The sequence below is a fragment of the Ceratotherium simum genome, chromosome 34 (assembly GCF_057802395.1).
Source record: "Ceratotherium simum simum isolate JZ-2026a chromosome 34, ASM5780239v1, whole genome shotgun sequence".
Classification (NCBI taxonomy): Eukaryota; Metazoa; Chordata; class Mammalia; order Perissodactyla; family Rhinocerotidae; genus Ceratotherium; species Ceratotherium simum.
In genome coordinates, this window is record NC_141933.1 from 17,491,264 (window position 1) to 17,513,833 (window position 22,570).

The following is a 22,570-nucleotide window of genomic DNA, read 5'->3' on the forward strand; positions in this document are numbered from 1 at the left end:
AAAGATTTGTCACTGTCTATCTAAAACTTATAATAAAGTAAGTTTTAGTGACTCATTATTAAAATAAGACAAGAATTGAGTAGGTTTTAAAAAACCTGAACTTTGACAGAAGGGCACAAAGTAAAACCAGCTTGAGAGAAAGGAAGAGGGAGGTTCAGCTCTAGCTGCCATGGGAAGGAGGTAAAATGCGCAGGTATTGGAATACCTCTAATAGACACAAGTTGCAATTAATAATTTAAATACTAACTGCAAAACTTATTCCTTTTCTTTATCAACTGTATGTCATTGCTGTAGACTGTCCTCAAAATATTGTGCAAGAAGTCACTTGATCTGTCGATTCTTTTTTCATTTATTTCACACATGTTTATGGGACCATGGTGACTATGCCTTCTTAAAGTGCGATTCTGGGAACATTCCTGTAGTAGAACTGCAAATTTGGGTTACAATTGTATTGATTTGAATGACATATGGAGGTTTAGAGAAAAATCATTTCAATAGTCAGTAATATGATGTGTACCATCATGTCTGCTTTATTTTCACTTGTTTCAACTGCAGGCACAGAGTCTCAGAAAATGTCCATCACAAATGCGAGTGCAATAACAGAATTCATTCTCCTGGGGCTCACAGATCGCCCTGAACTCCAGCCTCTCCCCCTTGTGCTGTTTCTGGTTGTGTACCTTGTGACTCTCTTAGGCCATCATCTCTTGGCATGATGTTATCAATAATACTGGACTCTTGCCTTCTTCCTCACTAATTTAACCTTTGTAGACTTGCGCTATACCTCAAACACAACCCCACACATATTGAGTAATTTCTTATCAGAGAAGAAGACCACCACCTTCGCTGGCTGCTTTACACAGTGTTGCATATTCATCGTGCTTCTCCTCACTGAGATTTACATGCTGGCAGCAATGGCCTATGACCACTACGTGGCCATATGCAACCCTCTGCGCTACAGTGCGGAAATGTCCAGGCATGTCTGCGTCTGCTTGGCCACATTTCCTTATGTCTATGGCTTCTCAGATGGACTGTTCCAGGCCATCCTTACCTTCCACTTGACCTTCTGCAGATCCAATGTCGTCAACCACTTCTACTGTGCTGACCGCCACTCACTAAGCTTTCTTGCTCTGATGCTTATGTCAAAGAGCACGCCATGCTCATACCAGCTGGCTTCAACCTCTCCAACTCCCTTGCCGTCATCCTGGTGTCTTATGTCTTCATTATCAGTGCCATTCTCCAAATCAAATACCACAAGGTATTCTCCCCTTGTGGTTCCCACATGATGGCTGTTACTCTATTTCATGGGATGCTCCTCTGTATGTATGTAAGACCCTCAATAGGTAACACTATTGAGAAATCCAGAATAACAGCTGTCTTCTACACTTTTGTAAATCCAGTGCTTAATCCATTCATCTACAGTCTGTGGAACAAAGATGTAAAGCAGACCTTGAAAAATGTCCTCAGATGAAATATGCTCACTAAGATGGCAATGCTTCCAATTTCCAATAAAACATAACTGTAAACTGCTGGCTCAAATGTCTTTGCATTTGATATCAAGTTTTGTTATTTTCACAGATGCTTCTCAAGTATCTCAGCTAAATCCTCAGAGCTTGGAAAAAATGAGCTGCACGTATTAGGCCAGGCCCTTGCCCCTCACTGTGTGGTCCGTGGAGCAGTAGTGATAACATTACCTTACAGGTTGTTAGAAATGTAGCACCACGTTCTGTACCTCAGATCTATATTCACATCTGTATGTTAACCAAATCCTAGGGGATTTGAAAGCACATTAAATTTTGAGAAGTACTGCTCTAAGTGAAAATTCCCACGTGGTATGTCCTGGAATACTAGTGTGCTCCTATTGTTTTTAATGGGAAACAGGATAAACAAGCTCGCAGTTCAGTTCCTTGAGTTTAATCTATTCTTATTACCATCTATCTTTTGGGCTAGAGGTGTTTAAGAAACATCCTTCTCTACACCTCCCTGACGTACTAAGTAAAGCCAGAAACTGTGGGTCATGATAGTGGTTTCCTGTTTCTTGTGAATGTGCTTATGTAATGGTCTGTATGGGAATGGGAAGAGAGAAATAGAATGATCCTTCTTTTCTAGACCTGAGTTTGTGCATCCAGTTTGTGGCCTGTGAGCTGTGGGGACCTACTTCCTTCCTCTGCCCTGCAAGCCTGGGTCTACAAACTCAGGTCTAGGAAAAGAATGAATGCTTTCTGCTTTGAAAAATTTGAGATTTACTTGGAATTATACTTTATCTTCTATTTTAGTTTTTTAAATGGAGGTTTGGACTACGGATGTAAGTCTTGTTCCTTTTCCCATATAAATGTTTATACATTTCGCCTAAACACTGCCTTAGCTGAAAACCACTCATTTTGGTACTTTTTTTTATCATTTAGTTGGTAACATTTTCTTATTTTCCCAGTGACGACTTCTTTAACCTATAGGCTGTTTAGAAGAGAATGTTTAATTGCCATATATTTGGTATTTTAAAAGCTATTTTATTGTAATATATTTGTAATTAATGTCTGTTGTTAGAAAACACGTGCCCTATGGTTTTAATCTTGAAAATTTATTAACTAATATTTTTTCCAGCTTTATTGAGATATAACTGGCGCATAACATTGTGTAAGCTTAAGGTGTACAATGTGATGATTTGATACATATATATATTGTGATATGATTATCACAATAAGGTTAGTTAACACATCTATCATCTTACACGAGTACAGTTTTTTGTGTGTGGTAGTTAAAATATTTAAAATCTACCCTGTTAGCATTTTCAAGTATACAATACAGTATTACTAACTATAGTCACCATGCTGTAGATTAGATCTCAAGAATTTATTCATCTTATAACTGGAAGTTTGTACCCTCTGACCAAAGTCTCCCCATTTCTCCCACCCCCCAGCCCCTGCCAACCACCATTCTACTCTCTCCTCTGTGAGTCTGACTTCTGTAGATTCCCCATAAAATGAGATCACAGAGTATTTGTCTCTCTATCTGACTTATTTCCCTTAGCATTCAAGGATCTACATTCAAGGATCATTCATATTGTTGCAAATGGCAATAGCCTTCTTTTTTATGGCTGATTAATATTCATATATATTATATATATATGCACACACACACATATATATATACACGTATATATACACCAGATCATCTTATCCATTCATCTGTCAATGCACACTTAGGTTGTTTTATTGTCTTGGCTGTGGTGAATAATGCTGCAATGGACTTGGGGTACGATATCTCTTTGAGATCATGATTACATTTCCTTCAGATATATATGCCCAGAATTGGGCTTACTGGATCACACGGGAGTTCTGTTTGTATTTTTTGGGGAACCTCCATACTGTTTTCCATAGTGACTGTACCAATTTATATTGCCATCAGCGGTGCACACGGTTCCCTTTTCTCCACATTCTCCTCAGCACTTGTTATTGCCTGTCTTTCTGATAAAAGCCTTTCTAACAGGTGTGAGATTATATCTGACTGTGGTTTTGATTTGCATTTGCCTGATGATTGGTGATGTTGAGCACTTTCGTGTACCTGCTGGCCTTTTTTCTGTCTTCTTTGGAGAAATGTTTATTCAGGTCTTTTGCCCATTTTTTAATGATATTATTTGTTTTTTGTATTGAATTATAGAAATTCTTTATATATATTATATATATATATATGGTTATTTCTTAATTATATATGGTTTGCAAATATTTAGGTTATGGTTTAAAAATATTTTCTCTCAATATATATTAGTTTCCTTTTCATTTTGTTGATTGTTTATTTTGCTGTGCTTATCCTTTTAAGTTTGATGTTGTCCCTTGTGTCTAATTTTGCTTTTGTTGCTTATGCTTTTGATGTCATATATAAAAAGTCATTGCCAAGACCAATGTCAAGGAGATTTCTTCTTATGTTTTCTTCTCAGTACTTTATGGTTTCAGAACTTATGTTTAAGTTCTTAATCCATTTCAAGTTAATTTTTGTGAGTGGTAGAAGAGAGGGGTTCAATTTAATTCCTCTGCTTGTGATTACCCAGTATTCCCAACTCCATTCATTGAAGAGCCTGTCTTTTCCACATGGAGTGTTTTGGGCACCCTTGTCAAATACTAGTTGACTGTATGTACGTGGGTTTATTTCTGGGCTCTCAATTCTGTTTCATTGGTCTATTTGCCCATTTTTTATGCCAGTACCATGGTGTTATCATTACTATAGCTTTGTAAAATAATTTGAAATCAGGAAGTGTGATTCCTCTGGCTTTGTTTTTTTCTCAAGATCACTTTGGTTATTCAGGGTTTTTTGTGGTTCCATATGAGTTTTAGGATTGTTTATTCTATTTCTGTGAAAAATGCCATTGGATATTTGATAGAGATTGAATTGAATCGATAGATGGCTTTGGGTAGTATGGATACTTTAACAATTTTAACTCTTTCAGTCCATAAACATGGGATATCTTTCCATTTATGTGTTTTTCAATTTCTTTCATCAATGGCTTACTGTTTTCTGTATACACATCTTTTAACATCTTAGTTAAATTTATTCCTGAGCATTTTATTGTTTTTGATGCCATTGTAAATGAGATTGTTTTCTTTCTTTCTTTTTCAAATAGTTCATTGTTAGTATATTGAAATGTAAGTGATTTTTGCATGTTGATTTTGTACCCTGCAACTTTGCTAAGTTTGTTTATTAGTTCTAACAGCTTTTTGTTGGATTTTTTAGGGTTTCCTATATATAAAATCATATCATCTGCAAACAAAGACAATTTTGCCTCTTCTTTTTTGATATTGGGTGCTCATTTCTTGCGTAACTGCTCTGGCTCAGACTTCCAGGACTATGTTGAATAGGAGTGGTGGTAGTGGCACCCTTTTCTTGTTTCTGATCTTAGAGGAAAAGCTTTCACCCTCTCACCATTGAGTTGGATGTTAGCTGTGAGGTTGTCATATATGACCTTTATTATGTTAAGTTTTTTCTAGACCCAATTTTTAGAGAGTTTTTATCATGAAAGGACATTGAATTTTCTCAAATGTCTTTTCTACATCTATTGAAATGATCACATGATTTTTATCTTTTATTATATTGATGGATACATCCATTTCTTCATAAACAACTACTCCCTGTGGAGACAGTATACAATAATAGATTATGTGGTACAAATGAATCTGAATCTTGTTTCTAAAGTTTGATATGCGTCCTTTTGGAAAGTGATTTAACTTCTTTGATTCTGTACTTACACTTGTTTGATTGGTAATAATAATAAAACATAATTGGAGTTTAAAAACTTTGTTAATATGTAATTTACATGCAATAAAATGTATCTACTTTAAGCACAGTTCAATGTGTTTTGACAAATATGTACACGCATATAACCACCGCCACAATTGAGATACAGAACATTTTCATCACTCTCAAAATTTCCTTTTTAGCCCTTTGCAAACAGTTCCTTCCTGGCATACCCAGCCCTTGGTAATCACAGATGTGTTTTCCCAATTATATTTCATATAAATGGAATCAAACCATATATAGTCCTTTGACTGTAAACTTTTTGACTTAGCAAAATGTTTTTGAGAATCATCCAGTTGTTGTGTGGATCAGTAATTTGATAAATTTTCCACTATTGAATGGGATTACATTTTAAAGATATGTCACAATGTATTTATCCATCCGTCTGTTATTAAAATCTGGGTTGTTTCATTAAGTATCAGACATAACTATGGTGTTTTTTTCCTTATTGTTTTTGTTTTTTCTTTTCTTTGTGTGTGTGAGGGAGATTGTCCCTGAGCTAACATCTGTGCCCATCTTCCTTTACTTTGTATGTGGGATGCCACCACAGCATGACTTGATGAGTGGTGTGTATGCTTGCGCCCAGGATCTGAACCTGCGTACTCTTGGCCGCAAAAGCAGAGTGTATGAACTTAACCACTATACTACCAGGCCGGCCCCAATGATGGTGTGATTTTAAGGGCAAAAGAAGTGTCTTCCACTAAGCTACATAAATGCACACAGAACAAATATGACTACAACAATTACAAATCATGACTTTCTATCTTCATATATATAAGATGCGTGTTCTCTCTTTCTCACCTGATCAAGGCATTGTGGATATAAAATCATCACCTATGAGTTACAGTGCTAGACTTTTGTAGGTAGAAATGATCGTTTCCTGTGTTGTGTTCCTATTCTACTTTGTAACTAAAATTTTTAGTGTATCTCACACTCTATTCAACACCGTGGTCTAAAAATTTTAAATAAAGTTGTGAAGTTGGGATAGGGTTTAGAAAATAATACAAAGGTTATGTTTTTTTGGTAAACCATAGAGCATTTGCCCCTTAATGGAGGAAGTTGCTACTCAGCTTCAGTCATTTGTTTCCATGCCAGAATGCAAGCCAAGTGAAGTCAGATTATTTTGATTTTCAGGAGAATTTAATAATATAGTAATTAATGAAAAATTTGTGAATTTTAAAACACTGTTTGAAAGAAAAAAAATATATTCGTGGATGAAATTATGCTCTATTTTTTTTTTTTTTTTTATTTTGACAATAAGAGAAAACTTTAATTAATTACGATAAAATTAAGAATATCATTAATTTTTTAAAATGTCTGTAAACGTACCACATTTCTGCAATTATTTTCATGTCTGTGTTTCCTTTACTTGCATAGATAATAAACGGTTATTGTAATGTATATACTATTTTACATCCTCCTTTTCTATGTTTCCAAATCTTCTTTTATAATTTTTTTTTTCTTTTTTAATTTTTGTTTATTGCAGTAACATTGGTTTATAACATTGTAAAAATTTCAGGTGTACATCATTGTACTTCTATTTCTGCATGGACCACATCATGTTCACCACCAAAATACTAATTACAACCCATCACCACACACATGCACCGAATTATCCCTTTCACCCTCCGCCCTCCCCTCCCCTCTGGCAACCACCAATCCAATCTCTGTCCCTATGTATCCGTCCATTGTTGTCACTATCTACTACTTAATGAAGGAAATCATACGGTATTTGACCTTCTCCCTCTGACTTATTTCACTTTGCATTATACGCTCAATGTCCATCCATGTTGTCACAAATGGCTGGATTTTGTCGTTTCTTATGGCTGAGTAGTATTCCATTGTGTATATATACCACAGCTTCTTTATCCATTCGTCCCTTGATGGGCACTTAGGTTGCTTCCAAGTCTTGGCTATTGTGAATAACGCTGCAATGAACACAGGGGTGCATGTACCTTTGCAAATTGGTGTTTTCAAGTTCTTTGGATAAATACCCAACAGTGGAATAGCTGGATCATATGGTAGTTCTATCGTTGATTTTTTGAGGAATCTCCATACTGTTTTCCATAGTGGCTGCACCAGTTTGCACTCCCACCAGCAGTGTATGAGAGTTCCCTTCTCTCCACATCCTCTCCAACACATGTTGTTTCCTGTCTTGTTAATTATAGCCATTCTGACGGGCGTGAGGTGATATGTCATTGTAGTTTTGATTTGCATTTCCCTGATAATTAGTGATTTTGAACATCTTTTCATGTGTCTGTTGGCCATCTGTATATCTTCTTTGGAGAAATGTCTGTTCAGGTCTTTTGCCCATTTTTTAATTGGGTTGGTAGTTTTTGTTGTTGAGATGCATGAGTTCTTTATATATTTTGGAGATTAAGCCCTTATCAGATGTATGGTTTGCAAATATCTTCTCCCAATTGTTAGGTTGTCTTTTCGTTTTGTTGATGGTTTCCTTTGCTGTGCAGAAGCTTTTTAGTTTGATGTAGTCCCATTTGTTTATTTTTTCTATTGTTTCTCTTGCCCGGTCAGACGTGGTGTTTGAAAAGATGTTGCTAAGACCGATGTCGAAGAGCGTATTGCCTATGTTTTGTTCTAGAACTTTCACAGTTTCAGGTCTTACATTCAAGTCTTTAATCCATTTGGAGTTAATTTTTGTGTATGGTGTAAGGTAAGGATCTACTTTCATTTTTTTGCATATGGCTATCCAGTTTTCCCAACACCATTTGTTGAAGAGACTTTCTTTTCCCCATTGTATGTTCTTGGCTCCTTTGTCAAAGATTAGCTGTCCATAGATGTGTGGGTTTATTTCTGGGCTTTCGATTCTATTCCACTGATCTGTGTGTCTGTTTTTGTGCCAGTACCATGCTGTTTTGGTTACTATAGCTTTGTAGTATATTTTGAAGTCAGGGAGTGTGATACCTCCAGCTTTGTTCTTTTTTCTCAGGATTCCTTTAGCTATTCGGGGTCTTTTGTTGTTCCATATAAATTTTAGAATTCTTTGTTCTATTTCTGTGAAAAATGTTGTTGGAACTTTGATAGGGATTGCATTGAATCTATAGATGGCTTTAGGAAGTATGGACATCTTAACTATGTTAATTCTTCCAATCCAAGAGCACGGAATATCTTTCCATTTCTTTGTGTCTTCTTCAATTTCTTTCAGCAATGTTTTATAGTTTTCGGTGTACAGATCTTTCACCTCTTTGGTTAAGTTTATTCCTAGGTATTTAATTCTTTTTGTTGCAATTGTAAATGGGATGGTATTCTTAATTTCTCTTTCTGCTACTTCGTTGTTAGTGTACAGAAATGCAACTGATTTTTGTATGTTGATTTTGTATCCTGCAACTTTACCATATTCGTTTATTACTTCTAAAAGTTTTCTGGTGGATTCTTTAGGGTTTTCTATATATAAAATCATGTCATCTGCAAATAGTGACAGTTTCACTTCTTCCTTTCCAATTTGGATCCCTTTTATTTCTTTCTCTTGCCTGATTGCTCTGGCTAGGACTTCCAATACTATGTTAAATAGGAGTGGTGACAGTGGGCATCCTTGTCTAGTTCCTGTTCTTAGAGGGATAGCTTTCAGTTTTTCACCATTGAGGATAATATTAGCTGTGGGTTTCTCATATATGGTCTTTATTATGTTGAGGTACTTTCCTTCTATACCCATTTTATTCAGAGTTTTTATCATAAATGGATGCTGGATCTTGTCAAATGCTTTCTCTGCATCTATTGAGATGATCATGTGATTTTTGTTCTTCATTTTATTAATGTGGTGTATTACGTTGATTGATTTGCGAATGTTAAACCATCCCTGCATACCTGGAATAAATCCCACTTGATCATGGTGTATAATCTTTTTAACGTATTGTTGTATGCGATTTGCTAGTATTTTGTTGAGGATTCTCGCATCGATGTTCATCAGTGATATTGGCCTGTAATTTTCTTTTTTTGTGTTGTCCTTGTCTGGTTTTGGTATCAGGGTAATGTCGGCTTCGTAGAATGAGTTAGGGAGCTTCCCCCCCTCCTCAATTTTTGGAAGAGTTTGAGAAGGATAGGTATTAAGTCTTCTTTGAATGTTTGGTAGAATTCACCAGGGAAGCCGTCTGGTCCTGGACTTTTATTTTTGGGGAGGTTTTTGATTACTGTTTCGATCTCCTTACTGGTGATTGGTCTATTCAAATTCTCTACTTCTTCTTGATCCAGTTTTGGAAGGTTGTATGATTCTAAGAATTTATCCATTTCTTCCAGATTGTCGAATTGGTTGGCATATAGTTTTTCATAGTATTCTCTTATAATCTTTTGTATTTCTGAGGTGTCTGTTGTAACCTCTCCTCTTTCATTTCTGATTTTACTTATTTGTGCCTTCTCTCTTTTTGTCTTGGTGAGTCTAGCTAAAGGTTTGTCTATTTTGTTGATCTTTTCAAAGAACCAGCTCTTGGTTTTATTAATTTTTTCTATTGTTTTTTTGGTCTCTATTTCATTTATTTCTGCTCTGATTTTTATTATTTCCCTTCTTCTACTGATTTTGGGCTTTGTTTGTTCTTCTTTTTCCAGTTCCTTTAGGTGCATTGTTAGATTGTTTATTTGAGATTTTTCTTGTTTGTTGAGATAGGCCTGTATCGCTATAAACTTCCCTCTTAGAACCGCTTTTGCTGTATCCCATAAATTCTGGCATGTCGTATTTTCATTTTCATTTGTCTCCAGGTATATTTTTATTTCTTCTTTGATTTCTTCGTTAACCCAGTCGTTGTTCAGTAGCATTTTGTTTAATCTCCATGTATTTGTGGCTTTTCTGATTTTCTTCCTATAGTTGATTTCTAGTTTCATACCATTGTGGTCAGAAAAGATGCTTGGTATTATTTCAATCTTCTTAAATTTATGGAGACTTGTTTTGTGGCCTAATATGTGATCAATCCTGGAGAATGTTCCATGTGCGTTTGAAAAGAACGTGTATTCTTCGGTTTTTGGATGGAATGCTCTGTATATATCTACTAGGTCCATCTGTTCTAGTGTGTCGTTTAAGGCCAATGTTTCCTTATTGATCTTCTGTTTGGATGATCTATCCGTTGGTGTAAGTGGAGTGTTAAAGTCCCCTACTATTATTGTGTTACTGTCTATTTCTGTTTTTATGTCTGTTAATAATTGCTTTATATATTTAGGTGCACCTACATTGGAGTGCGTAGATATTTACAAGTGTTATATCTTCTTGTTGGATTGTTCCCTTGATCATTATGTAATGCCCTTCTTTGTCTCTTTTTACAGTTTTTGTTTTAAAGTCTATTTTGTCTGATATGAGTACTGCTACCCCAGCTTTCTTTACATTGCCATTTGCGTGGAGTATCTTTTTCCATCCCTTCACTTTCAGTTTGTGAGTGTCTTTAGGTCTGAAGTGTGTCTCTTGTATGCAGCATATATATGGGTCTTGTTTTTTTATCCAGTCAGCCACCCTATGCCTTTTAATTGGAGCATTTAGTCCATTGACGTTTAAAGTAGCTATTGATAAGTATGTACTTACTGCCATTTTCTAACTTTATTATTATTATTTTTTTTTCCCTCAGTGTTTTAGTAGTCCTTCTCTGTTCCTTACTTCTTCTATACAGAATTGATGGTCACTTTAGTTTGACCTCTGTCTGAAAGCTGTACTCTTTAACTACCCTCCTCCCTCCTTTTATGTTTTTGATATCATATGTAACCTCTTTTTTGTGCATTTGTATCCATTACGTTCTAATCGTGGAAATAGATAATTTTTCCTATTTGTGGTCTTCTCTTTTCCCCTTAAATCAGTCCCTTTAACATTTCTTGTAACACTGGTTTCTTGGTGACAAACTCCTTTAATTTTTGCTTATCTGGGAAAATTTTGATCTCTCCTTCCATTTTGAACGATAACCTTGCTGGGTAGAGTATTCTTGGCTGTAAGTTTTTCCTTTTAGCACTTTAAATATATCGTGCCATTCTCTTCTAGCCTGTAAGGTTTCTGCTGAGAAGTCAGCTGATAGCCTTATGGGGTTTCCCTTGTATGTAACTTGACATTCTCTTGCGGCTTTTAGGATTCTCTCTTTATCTTTAATTCTGGACATTTTGATTATGATGTGTCTTGGTGTGGGCCTCTTTGGGTTTATCTTGTTTGGGGCTCTCTGTGCCTCCTGTACCTGGATGTCTGTTTCCTTCCTTAGGTTAGGGAAGTTTTCATCTATTATTTCTTGAAATAGATTCTCTGCTCCCTTGTCTCGCTCTTCTCCTTCCGGGACACCTATAACACGGATGTTAGTGCACTTGATGTTGTCCCAGAGGTCCCTTAGACTGTCCTCACTCTTTTTAATTCTTTTCTCTTTTACCTGTTCACCTTGGGTAATTTCTTCTAGTCTTTCTTCCAGCTCACAGATCCGTTCTTCTGTATCCTCTACTCTGCTTTTGAGTCCCTCTAATGAATTTTTCATTTCCAGTATTGTATTCTTCATTTCTGATTGGTTCTTTTTTATATCTTCCATTTCTTTGTTGACATTCTCACTGAGTTCATCTATTCTTCTCCCCAGATCAGTGAGCATCCTTAACACTCTTAGTTTGAACTCTCTGTCGGGTAGGTTGCTCATTTCTGTTTCACTTAGTTCCTTTTCTGGGGTTTTGTCCTGTTCCCTTACTTGGAATGTATTCTTTTGCCTCCTCATTTTGCCTCTTCCCTGTGCTTGTGTCTACGTATTAGGTAGGTCAGCTACGTCTCCTGCTCTTGGATAGGTGACCTTATGTAAGTGATGCCTTAGGATGCTTCCAGTGTGCTTCCCTCAGTTCTCAATGTTCCAGGGGTGGCCCCTATGTGGGCTACGTGTGTCCTTCTATTGTGGCCTATTAGCTCTCCCTATAGGCGCCCAGGGAGGCTGAGTTATGCTCCTGGCCAGCTGTTGTAATGCTCAGCTGCTTGTAGTTGTTGTGGGCCCTTCAGTCTCTTTATCAGGTGTGGGGAGCCCCAGTACAGTTGGCTGTAAGTTCTAATACCACATTTGTGTTGCAGTGTTTCTTTTAAGTGAGTAGGCCCCCAGTGTGGCAGGTTGTTAGGCTCAGGGCCTTAGAATTGCTGTAAACCTCTAGCCTATTAGGTCTCTTGTCAGCTCTCTGGGGATTGCAGCTGGGTGGGGCTGGCCTCAGGCACAGGAGCACCCAATTGTTTCAGGCTTTGGAAGGTGGGGCAAACCTCCTATGTGGGTCTTTGAGAGGCACAAGTCTTCTGCAGCTGACAAGCCCTGTTGCCCACAGGTCCGCACACACAGTCAACACAGTCCTGCCCCGTGTGAGTGCCCTGACCTCCCCAAGCGGACCCAGTCTCTCCACGGCGGGAGCCCCACACACTCCGCCACCACCCCACACTCTCCACCCGCTCCTTGTGCACACCCTGCCCCGCTCAAGTCAGCTCAGTTGCCAGGCTGCAGAGAATCCAGTCACCAATCTATGCAGGCCCACACGTTGCCTGAGGGCTTGTTGTTGGGTGGGGCCAGTCTCTAGGGTGGGCTGCCTGCCCTGGCTGAGCTGGATTAAATTGGTGCTCTAGCGGGTGGAGCAGACCCTGGGCTAGCAGGTCTCAGGGAGAACTCCAATGGCGTCTGTGTCAGCACGCTCACACCAGGCCACAACAATGGCCGCCGCCAATGTCCCAGTCCCTGGAGAGGTCTCACCCCTCACCGTGATGCACTCAGGGCCTATTAGGTGAGTCTCTTGTCACCGAAGCACTGTGTACCTTTCTTTCTGGTGATTTTAGGATGCTTTCTGGAACAGGTGAGTTTGTGCGCGGGCCCTTTAAGAGCCAGTTTTAGTTTATTTGTGAACCGGGTTTTCTGGGGGTGCTCCCCAATGCTTTAGTAGCAGGCAAAGTCAGATATTATGCCGCTGGTGTCGATTGTGCTGGGTCCACAAAATGCCCACAGCGGGGGCGCTCCCCGGCTCAGGGCCCCGCGCCTCCAGGGAGGGTGCGTACCTGTGAGCTGCTCCCGGCGGCCGTGACGCTGGCGGCTTGTGAAGGTGGCGTTTTTCCTCTCCAGAAGGGAGTCTCTGCCTCTTCCACCTCAGTTAGGATTGTCCGTTGTTGCAGGAGTTCCTCTTATCCAGTTTTCAGTTCTGTCTCAGGGGTAATTTTTCCACGAGTAGTTGTAAATTGGCTGTGTCCACGGGAGGAGGTGAGTTCAGAGTCTGCCTACGCCGCCATCTTGACTCCGCCTCTATGCTCTATTTTTATTCAATAAAATGATTCAATAAATATTTGTGGGGCACTTAGCATGTTTCAGTCACTGTATCAACATAACAAGGTAACATCAGTGAGACCAATTATATGGTGAGCAGGTTAATTTAGGTAGAGAAATGCCTCACTCAGGAGTTGACATTTCAGCTGATATCTAAATGATGGGTAGGCAATAACTTGAGATAGTTTGGGAGAAATAATATTCAAAGCAGTGACAAGACCTCTAGGAAGGTTCTGAGTTTAGAAAGAAGTTGCCAGAAGACGAATACGGCTAGACCAGTGGATGAGGGAGAGAGTGACAGAGAATGTAAAGGTAGACCATAGTAAGAACTTTGATTTCAGTATATCATTTGGAGAATGTGCCACCACCACTGAAGCATTCACATGTCTCTTGCCTTCACATTTAGACCAAGAACTATTTAAGCACATGGACCATATCACTTTTATCCTTGTATCTGTTGGATGAGTGGATAACTGGATATCTGGTAAATGGGAAGAAAATGTAGACATACCATTTTCACCTTTACCATTTATGGTCTAATAAATAACACATTATTAATTACATACTCACCAGGTTTTCCATAAAATATTACTTTCCATCACCTGGACCTAACATCTTGAACTAACTCTACTTAAACACATTATGATGTCTTCTCCAAATTATTTTACTCATTGGGTTTTATAAGTTAATCACTTTGTTCTAGATATGAAAGTCTTTTTAGCAAACATTCACTCACTAGTAATTTTGTGGAAGGTACTATACAAAACACAATTCAGACTGGGAAGATATCACAGAAACATCAAAGTCCACGAATTATGTCATTATTTTATGTCCTCATTGAATGTTCTATTGATTTGATTGGAATAAGTGGTGATCCATAATGCTAAAATCCCATGAGAATAAACTCCTGATCACACAAAGCAATCAGCTCAAAATGATTGCAAACTGATACAATCACATTGTACAAATCCCAAGACTTGAACGAGCGTGAGTTTACATAAATTACTATTTCCCTGGAGTTTTCTCTATAGTAATATTGTGATTATTTCTTCAGGGTGTGTTGAAAAATGCTTTAGGGATAAAAGCTCCAAATTATAAGTTGAGTATAAATCATTCCCAGCAACTCATCACTTGGACAACTAGTGTCACAGAGAGAATCTTTCCTGGGGTCAGGTAGGAATGAAAATTCTGACTTCCGTACTTGCATTTTCTGTTCTTGTTTCAGTTTTGGATCTTCATCAGTTGGAGTCAAGTGACAACAAAAGCAGCTTTGAATGTTAGCTTAATTTCTTAGCCAGTTAAAATAAGTCACTAGGTATTTCTTATTTAGAGTGGTGACTAGAAAATATAAAATTTTATTAGAATTCTGTGTTTACACTAATCATTTTACTTTACAAATAGCATTCTCTCTATTAATTCAATAATTTAACTTATGTTGAATAACCATATTGGAGTAAACATTTGGCAACCTTATAAAATTTTTTAGAATAACGTCTGTTGAAAGAACAGTCCCCATCTCCCCCCAAAAAATCTTTATCAAATAATTTAAAAGGGAGACAGACAAATTCAATCAGAAATTATATGCATTCTAGCAAAAATAACTCTCTCATAAAACTTTATAAATTTCTCTTTAAACTATTGGGGAACAAAACACTGGAGGCAAATTTGATATTAACCTAAAAGATACATGACTGGTAATGAGTGTAGGATTTGTAACTGTATAAATAATGAATCAGAATATTACAAATGATGAGCATTTTAGAAATTATTTAGTCTAAGTCTAATATTGAATAGATGAGGGCTCAAGTCCACAGAAAGAAAGTCACTATATCAAGGTAAAAAGACTATTTCTAAATGAAGACTTAAAGGAGTTTTTACTGATATACCATTGGCTAGTACAAAGCCATAAAGTGTAGCATTATCTATAATTTAGGTTCATGCATTGTAATCAAGTAATGTACTCTGCCTTTATATTTGTGAGGCAGTGGAATGGGAACTCAAGAGAAGGGGAAGATGCTGGAGATCATGATGGCCAAGTAGACAGGAAGGTGCTCTTTCTTGGGAAATTAATATTCACTTGAGATGCCTGGCTCTACCAATTACACAACTTATCTACCTTTTTCTTCATTTCCTACCTTAAAGTATCATCATTTATCCAGCTATTCTTGGAGACTCATGTATGTCTTAATGACCCGTTGAGGCTGTTTCTAGACTGAATTACTGAAACTAAATCCAGTAACCCCTATTTCTATTTTCTGTAGTTCTTTCCTTGGCTTTAATATTCCCTAGTCTCCCTCTCAATACATTTTGTGACTACAACATGGTGACCTTATGCACATGGAATAGTTAGTAAATGTGACAGCAGTTCAATGTTATCCTGCTACCTCAGGCGTTTGCATTTGAACTGGAGCCTGAAAAGGGCAAACTTTTCCCCAAAGGAACATGTCAACAAGCAGTATTTCAGGTACCAGTCACACTTGTAGAGATGAGCTTTGCACTTTTATTGATTGATTGCTTTTATTATTATTTTTTGAGTGAGAGAATGAGAAATTCTTGGAACTCCAAATCTTCAACAATATTTATCATATTTCTCAATTTACCATAATTGGCACCTCTGATTTTTTGCTCAGTAATCCCTACCAGATTACCAATAATTCTTTGTTTTCTTGCATGTTTACATAATAAAAAATAAACATATATGCATATCAATATCCTTATGAATTAATCTCATCTGCATGAACAAATCTGTGTTGTCTCTATTATCTAGTTTATCTATGATCATTCCAATCCTGAAGAAAGCAATTCAACAATATTGAGCCAGTGAAACCTTATGTAGAGTTTTATTTCATTTATATTTCTTGAAATAAAGGATATAGACTAAAAATCTCATTGCTACCTACACAGACTCCTAATTACCCAGAGATTTCAAACTGGACGTCCATGTCAAAGGGAAGCCCATGTTTAGAAGGATGCCTGGTTCACCTACCTCACTGAAATTTAATTACTTTTCTGTGTGATATTCCTTATAAGCAAGCAAAATATTCAGGACTATTAAAAACTCATTCATCAATCTCTCCAATTCAATCACTTTGCATTCTATATTGGAATAGGAATTAGAAAATGATAAGAGTCATGGAGGATAAATTTTGTTACTGCTTACATAAATGTAAAATATGTAAACAACCTTTCTAACTACAGGGCACACTGGATGCAGTAAAAATTAAATAGAAAGCTATCAAAGCCATTTCCCACAGGCGTTAAACATGAGTCTTGGACACATCCCAGCAGTGCAAGCTTTATCAACTTTTGCTTCTAGAAACAGAAATAATCTTCAGTTGAATTTCTAGGAAGTATTCCAAAATCATTCAGATACTTACTTCCAGTGAAAAAAAAGGCTTTAGCTCTAATGCAGCAACTTTGAATTTATCATAGGGATCTACCAAAAATATGTAAAATTTGACAACAGTATTTGTCATATGCACATTTCAGATCTCAAATATCTTTTTTAATTGAGATATTGAGGATCATGTTTCTCAGCTACTTTTAGCCTTCACAACGTGAATCAGGCAAGAAACTCCATGAGAGCGGTCTTAGGAACAGGGTCATGGATGGCAAGATAGGGCTGAAAAAAGAGGGGAGGAGAAACTAGAGAGGTATTATTTTAAGAAACACAAATATATTAGTAGCAATTTCAACACAGAAAAATTAGAATGTGTGCATATTCTATGAGAGTATATAAAATATTTGGAGCTTGTCTCATGGTATATCCACATGTATGTTAATTTATCATACTCCTTATTCCAAATATATGCTTAATAAGCAATGGTATTATTTTTTTCATACGATATGATGAGCAAACAGGGACTAGGATTTAGGGTCCAGCTGTACAGATTAGGCGTTTGAAGGTAGAAAAGATTTGTGACCATCTGTGATTCATGTACAGAGCTCTGATGTCACATTGTATTCTATATCCTTCAGAACTCATATTTTTTCTTCTTGTTTCTATTGTCTTCCCATTTATGACGTTCCTCTTCCATGCTTAGTATTTCCTCCAAGCAATTTTTTTGGGAGGAGCATGAATCAATGATAAATCCAAAAGAACTTTAGTACTTACCACTGGCACTTCTGAATGAAGGTGGTTTTCCAAGTAGAGCAGAATCTGTCTTACTTCCTTGCATTTTGTTTGACTGTAGAGGTGCAAGGATTCTCGAGATCTCTGGTGCTCAGTGTGGAATTAGGGATTCTGAGCCTAAAGAGAGCACTTGAGATGCTCTAGGCTCTTTGGACAAGTAAGCTTAAGAAAGGCTGCGTGTTCTTGCCCACCTTCTGCAGCTTCACAATGCACGTGGGCGTATAAAAGGCTCTGAGACTTCCTGCAACAGAGACAGCCATTTTCCCTTTATTTCTTTTTCAAAACTCAGCATTATCCAAACTAATTTTTACCACAGACCTATTCTGTTGCCTGGTATCCAATTGTTCTGCTGAACACAATCTTTAAAATACTAATCTAAAAACTCAGGTGAAAGCTAGCTTAATGTTTATTTTTGCCCCATTTTCCTCATTTCTAATTGTACTTGCTCTGTGCCAGTCGCAGGATTCTTCTAAAGGTAAAATAAAATAGAATAGTAGAATTGTTTTGAAAAACTGAAGTTCCCATGTGCATGGAAGGAAGTGCTGTTATAAAATTTAGTCTTTTCTTCCTCAACTGTAGGGTGTGTTTGCTGAACTTATTTAAAGGAAAGGGTAGGAAACAGGCATATTAAATTCTGATCTCTTTTATGTTTTTATTGTCTTTATTTTTGTCTTTATTAGTTGTTAAATGTAATATGATGACCAGACAGATGTTAGTATTGAGAGCATTTGTTGTTGTTAGTGCTGTGGAGTGGATTCCAGCTCCTAGCGACCCTGTATTCAGCAGAGTAGAACCCTGCCCGGTCTTGCGCCATCCGTTCACCTCCCAGCGCTGTATCAGACAATGTTCACCTGCTATTCCAAGGGTTTTCATTGCCTTTTTTTCTTTTTCTTTTCTTTTGTAAGTAGGTGGCTAGGTCCTTCTTCCTAGTCTATCTTAGTCTGGAAGCTCTGCTGCAATCCATCCACCATGGGTGACCCTAATGGTATTTGAAATACCAGTGGCATAGCTTTCAGCATCATGGCAACACGGTATGACAACTGACAGACAGGTGGTGTGGTTGCCTGAGCTGGGAAGGAACCCAGGCCACGGCAGTGATAATGTCAGATCTTAACCACTAGGTGAACAGATTTAAAGATTAGATGAGTATCTTTATGTCATTAAAATGGAAGATTTGTGTATACTAAGGTGAATATTTTGCAAAAACACTCATCCTTCTGGTGAGTGAGGAAAGGGCACTTTTGCTATTGACATAAATCCTGATTCTCTAATTATTGTGTTTTCCTCCCAAAGGTCAAAGTTGCAGATTTAAGCCCTACAGATTACTTCTATTTCAATGTAACAGGGAGTGTTAGTTCTAATTCATCACCATAACTGGGGTGTAACACACATACACACACAGACTGCAAATGGAGACAAATTCAAAAATAAGCTACCTTGTAGCTTTCAGGAGTGTACACACTTCTCGGCCTGTGATAGGAACTTTCAGTTTGTTTGGCTGCTTGCCACTTCTTAAACGTTTTGACACAATAGAAAATTCATCCCTGCATCTATGTGTCATATCTCGGTTTCTCTAGAAAGCCTCCCGTCTCTGCATGTAATGATCACTTTATGTGGAAACCCTCCCTACCCTTGTCTTTCCAGAGAATCTTAGTTATCCTTCAAGTCCCAGTTAAAGGTTACCATTCTTTGATGCCTATCCTGATTCTTGAACACAATTAGTTACTTTGTTCAAATTTTTATTATTGAACTAATCACTTTGAACCTTAATTTTCTCTTTGTAAGTCTCCCTTACCATGGAAACACCATCCAGATCTTTGAAGACAAGCACTGTTACCAGTAATCTTTATTTCTCTAGCAAAGTGACTTGCACACATATAGTGTCCAATGCTGTCTGTGTGCAAATGTTACCTCATTATAATGATTAAATCCTACAACATCCTGGAAGCATCACAGAGTTAAAGTAACTAGCTTTTGAGGGTATTTGCTTCAATCTCCAGGAACAGATTAGATACTGGAAATACAGTTGATGAAATTGGCGTTGCATGGAATCGTTATTTGCATCTCAGTGGATCAAGCCTATAGGCTATCCTTGTTACGTTCTGATCAAAGATAGCTTTAAAAATTGAATTATTTGCCAACCCTGTATTTGGTAAGATTCTCATAAAAATAATGAATTCTGATACCTCTTTAAAATTGGAAGCTCTTAAGATCTTGGAAAAAAGGACCCATGTTACCCTATTGTAAAAATTCAACTGGCCTGAGTGGCTGCTGACTTCTAGCCTAGGAACCACTAGTCACTGCAGTTCACTCTTACACCCAGCCCATTTCTCTCCTTTTCATCATCTAAATGACCCCCCTAGGCATTTGAGTTTTGATCCCTTATATTATCACTTATAAAATAACATATGACAATATTGAGAATCCATAATGAAAATATATTCTCCAGACTTCTGGCATAATAATTTCTGATTTGATTCATTCATTAAAATCAATGTTATCTGAATTAATAATATTATCAGAAAGCATAATTCTTTCATTACAAATAGCATTATCTGAACTCTACACTAAGAATAATTCTATCTCTCTTGATTAGTTTTTGTTTTATAACTTCTAAACTTTATGTTTATAATTTTGTAGTGAGGAAGGTTGGAATATTTACATATGCTGCTACAAAGCTTAGAGGCAAATTTGTGTTTCACCAGCAGCACAAATGTCCCAAATTTTGTTACATGCTGTGAACTCCTTAAATGCTTTCTGGGATAAATGAAAAAAAAAAAAGTAAATGGATAAGCAAACAAAACTATGATCTAAGTTTTGGCCACTTCTCTTTTTCCTTATCCATGCCACTCTTACTTTATTGATACAAACTCCTCTGAATGAAAATTCCATCATCAGTAATTCATACAGGGCTTTGTTATTCTCAAATTTAGTGTTCTTATCATTGGTCTGTTTGCATAGGAATACCACATTCTCCTGTATAGTATGGGTATAGCAGTAAACAGATCCCAGAGAATTTCCTTCAAGCCCCTATAATTTTGGGCTCTCTAATATATCAAGTAGGGAGTTCAATTCTCAAAAGTTGAAATTCTAAATAGGCAAACACGATTAACGACTGCAAAAGTGTTTTCAAACACATGTCACCCTTTTGTTCAGAACCATTCCTGGGCTCAGTGATTATGCCAATGATTTTATAGTAAACTGTAAGAGGCAGTTGGTAGTACAATCCATTTTTAGACAAACTGTAGATCATAATTTCCTTAGTCCAAAACAAGTTGGTGTCACAGGAGCCATTCTCTTTGGAACCATCTGCATGTTATACACCTAGCTAATAGGTGCCATGACTTTCTTAAAGTTCCAGCTCCTACAGTCTCAGACTCTGTCTGATAATAGCTTCTATTGTGCTGATCCGTCCCTCATCCGACTCTCCTGCTCTGACACTTTCATTAAGGAGATATCCATGTTTGTGGTAGCTGAATTTAACCTCTCTAACTCCCTCCTCATAATCCTCATCTCCTACATCTTCATTCTCATTGCCATCCTGAGGATGAATTCTGCGGAAGGCAGGCACAAAGCGTTTTCCACCTGTGGGTCCCATCTGGTGTCAGTGACTGTGTTTTATGGGACCCTGTTCTGCATGTATGTTAGACCTCCCACAGACAGGTCAGTGGAGCAGTCCAAAGTCGTTGCTGTCTTCTACACTTTTGTAAGCCCTATGTTGAACCCCATCATTTATAGTCTGAGGAACAAGGATGTGAAACAAGCTTTTTGGAAATTGATCAGAAGAAATGTACTTTTGAAGTAAAATCATAGTGTATCTTTATTTAGAAATTAAATAAAAATATATTTATAAGAACTGGATCCAACTTTAAATGCATTCAAATTAAAGTCAATTTTTTTTAATAATTTTTATTTATTATTTCCCCCCCAAAGCCCCAGCAGATAGTTGTGTGTCATAGCTGCTCATCCTTCTAGTTGCTGTATGTGGGACGCGGCCTCAGCATGGCCGGAGAAGCAGTGCGTCGGTGCGCACCCGGGATCCGAACCCAGGCCGCCAGCAGCAGAGCGGCCGCACTTAACCGCTAAGCCACAGTGCCGGCCCTAAAGTCAATTTTAAATCCATGATGCAAAGCTATCATCTAAGAAGAAAACATTAAAGACATAGGTATAGAAGTTTATAGTTTTACATGTGACATGTGAGTACATTGTGTATATAAAGGGTTGGGAGTTATATATATAGGTGTAGTGGATAATTTCTCTTCCTTAGTACACTTTTACATTTATAACTTTATATATTACTTTTACATTATAAAAACTATATGTTCTTTTAGCAAAACATTTGCTGTCTCAAAGAGTATTAAGTAAAAGAGTAAAATATTTCCTTTTCTTTCCTCCACCCTGATCTTCCATTCTTACTTCTCAAAGTTACCACTATTAACATCTTCTTATGTCTCCAGAAAAATTTTATATGTCCACTAACAAATGTTAGTAGACGATGGCTATATGTTTACACATATACACAAAATTTTTAATACACATTTCGACTGTCATGAGCTGATTTTTAGTAGTTTATAATTCTGTAGTATTTACAATGCAGGAAGTTCGATCCCATGGTTTAGAAAATTATGTGACCACAACTGCTGATGAGACTTGCAGTCACCTCTAGCAGAGAGAGAATTTATGAGAACACTCCCATGTCCATACCTGACGTCCATTTACTTCTCCCCACTTGTGAGAGTCACTTTCAGTAGGACACCTTCCTCCTTCTGCCATAACAGGAAACAAGAACCTTCAAACAATTATTTTGTAGATCTTACCTCCTGAGACAGGCAAAGAATGGCTCTTACAAAGGTACATGGCTTGACCCAGAAGAAATTGTGACTTCTGCTGAGTTTAATCAATGACATTCCAGCCTCCTGGGGTCTGG

At 37.3% G+C, this 22,570-nt stretch overlaps 1 protein-coding gene and 1 pseudogene across 1 annotated transcript in view; both read left to right on the top strand.

Moving 5' to 3' along the window:
• Nucleotides 1-572: 572 nt before the first annotated feature.
• Nucleotides 573-21,448, top strand: LOC101392387 (olfactory receptor 5M11-like; annotated as a pseudogene).
• Nucleotides 12,840-22,570, top strand: part of LOC101407136 (olfactory receptor 5AP2) — a 508,331-nt gene continuing 498,600 nt past the window's right edge. Inside the window, exon 1 of the mRNA XM_087422924.1 lies at nt 12,840-12,981. The gene's annotated coding sequence lies outside the window, so the exon portion shown is untranslated. The remainder of the gene's footprint in view (nt 12,982-22,570) is intronic.